Below are 3,178 nucleotides of genomic sequence, written 5' to 3'. Positions count from 1 at the left end.
GGGCTGCATCAGTGAGGTTTCTTGAATCACGGTCAACCAGATGCTCCTACACCCATATACAGCTAGTGCTTGACTTACAACAACGATTGGTTCCAACACACCCGTGGTAACACGATTTGGTCATGAGTTGAGTAGGCTATATGTACAGTACTGTGAAATAATGTTATAAAAATCTTTAAGTCATATTTTATCATAATTTTCTTTCATTATTATTATATATCATAATTTTCTTTGTTCATTTTATGCCATTTGTATCATCTCTACACCATTTTGTTTCTTATTTTTACATTCATTAGGTTTAAGTAAAACACTATGTAGCCCTGGCCGGTTGGCTCAGCGGTAGAGTGTCGGCCTAGCGTGCGGAGGACCCGGGTTTGATTCCCGGCCAGGGCACACAGGAGAAGCGCCCATTTGCTTCTCCACCCCTCCGCCGCGCTTTCCTCTCTGTCTCTCTCTTCCCCTCCCGCAGCCAAGGCTCCATTGGAGCAAAGATGGCCCGGGCGCTGGGGATGGCTCTGTGGCCTCTGCCTCAGGCGCTAAAGTGGCTCTGGTCGCAATATGGCGACGCCCAGGATGGGCAGAGCATCGCCCCTGGTGGGCGTGCCAGGTGGATCCCGGTCGGGCGCATGTGGGAGTCTGTCTGACTGTCTCTCCCTGTTTCCAGCTTCAGAAAAATGGAAAAAAAAACAAACAAACAAACAAAAAAAAAACACTATGTAAAGCCAGGAGCCACGGCTGCCACTATCAAAGCAGCCCGGCCCATGCAGGTTCGCATTGGATTCAGACAGTCAGTAAAGAAACAATGGAGCCACAAACTGGTGGGCCATAGCCTTTAATCCTAGCTTGCACCCGGCGGGCAAGTAAAAACACACACTGGGCTCCAAAACCCACTCACATTCAGTGCTCACAAAGCTACTGACGTATCCGAGTTTCCTAGAATCAAAGGTTTCTAGCTCACCAGACTTATTCACCTCTGTTCCCCATCTCCTTCCTTCTCCAGCGTCAAACTGCACAAACTGGCCTCTCAATCAACATTCCGCCATCTTGGCTGCTTCCCCTTGCCTCCTCCATGTGGCCTTTCTCTGCTTTCTGCTCTCTAATGCTAATCTCAGGAACCAAGAGCACAAGCTCCTGTTCTGCCCCTATTTTATACTGTAGCTATCCAAACCCTTAATCCAATATACAAAATAGGGAAGTCTCTAATACAAAGTCACTTCTCTGAGGCATGATTAGATTGTACCACCCCACATCAAAATGAGTGGGAAAGGCTTAATCCCAAAACCGAGCCCCAGGCTACAAGGATTCTCAACACACATTAATATCACCTGGGCGACAGCCTCCACGTGGGCAGCGGTGCCATCTTTAACAAAGTGAGAATAATACATTTTATCTGCCCAACACACTACATTACCAGTACAACTGGTTTAACATTTGCAAAGACAATTTCCTCTTGGTAGACATCTTGGGAGGGGTTTGATGAAAAATATCCAAGACACAAAATACAAATTGCTGTACCAAGTCTGGGATAACAGTTGAAATGGTGCATGCGGAGATGGTAGTGCTGCCGGAAGCTGGTCCGCACGGTCGTAAGCCCAGCTGGGCAACGCCTGCACTGCCAGACATGGAGCAGTTGTGGCTAGCGATTGTGGTCTTAAAGTCGAATGGTCGTAAGTTGCATAGGTTGTAAGTCGATCAATATTTGTACACGACTCCCCTCAGAGCCACCACCTTCTGACCTCCCTTCCCCACGATGCCCATAACCAGCAGGAAGTAGCCAGATAAATAGCTGCGCCCTTATCTAACATAAAAGGTTGGAATGTGAGGTCGGTTGGCAATGGGGGAAGGTCACACGAAGAACCACCCACACACATGACTGCCAAAAGAAATGGCCCAGGAGCATTTTGAAAAAGAACAACTGTCTGTCAGCCAATGAAATTTCACAACCCACCACCACCCTACCAACGCTATAAATTACCCACTGGATGGGAGAAGCTGCACGACTTCCCTGGCCCCTGTCTTGCGGACCAGTGAACCTCACGCAGGAGCACTCTAAATAAAGCTTTTGCTTGTCCACACTTGGTGGCTATGTCCTTCTTTCTTCCTTGGTGGAAAACACCTTACACTATCTATCTAGGTTGTATGACATAGTCTACTGTTTTGTAGGGAAGAAAAATACTTTTCCCTCTGTCCTTCTGGGTTCTTTGCTGAGACATTCCTCTAATAAAGATAGATTAACAAGAGAAAAACAAACAAAATTTAATAACATGTATACTTATATATACATGAGCGAGGCCCAGGAGAACTAACTCTTTGGAATAACCCAAGCTATCACCTTAAATAACATCCCCACCAAATGACAAAAGAATATATTGAAGGGTAGGGAGCCAATTATGGGAAGCTATCAGGAAAAGCACACTAAACAAGGGTAAGATTGTTATACACATTGAAGTCTTTATCTTTTGCATTGATAAGAGTTTCTAGAAATAAGGTCATTTTCTTCTTCCTGGTGGAGGTGGGGAGAAGGTACCCTTAGAATGGAGATTTCCATTACAAATATAAATGTCTTTTACAAAGGGTAACTTCTACTTGGTTTTCAGGGCCTATCCTCTGTCTGCTCTTTCTTAAAGTTAACCAGTTTAAAATAATCCTTAAGCCAAAGAGACATATATTTGTGTGGTGTGTGTGTGTGTGACATACACAGGGGTGGGAGAGTGGGGGGGGGGGAAGATAGGAAAAGATAGACAGGAAGGGAGAAAGATGAGAAGCATCAATTCTTCCTTGCAGCTCCTCAGTTGTTCATTGATTGCTTTCTCATATGTGCCTTGACGGAGGTGGCGGGTGGGGGGCGCTACAGCAGAGCAAGTGACCCTGCGCTCAAGCCAGTAACCTCGCGTTCAAGCCAGGGACCTCAGGGTTTCAAACCTGGGTCCTCTGAGTCCCAATCCAATGCTCTATCCAGTGTGTTACCGCCTGATCAGGCCAAAGAGACATATTTTGGAGTGACACATTCTGCTTTCCTATAACTCCTAGGCTACTGTTGGGCAGATAAAATATATTATGCTCACTTTGTTAAAGATGGCGCTGCCCACGTGGAGGCCGTCGCCCAGGTGATATTAATGTGTGTTGGGGGCAGGCTGTGGGCAGGCAGGATCATTGTAGCCTGGGGCTTGGTTTTGGG

This window comes from Saccopteryx bilineata, chromosome 5, assembly GCF_036850765.1.
Source record: "Saccopteryx bilineata isolate mSacBil1 chromosome 5, mSacBil1_pri_phased_curated, whole genome shotgun sequence".
Classification (NCBI taxonomy): domain Eukaryota; kingdom Metazoa; phylum Chordata; class Mammalia; order Chiroptera; family Emballonuridae; genus Saccopteryx; species Saccopteryx bilineata.
The sequence above is the reverse complement of the archived record's forward strand: the minus strand, read 5'-3'. Positions refer to the sequence as shown.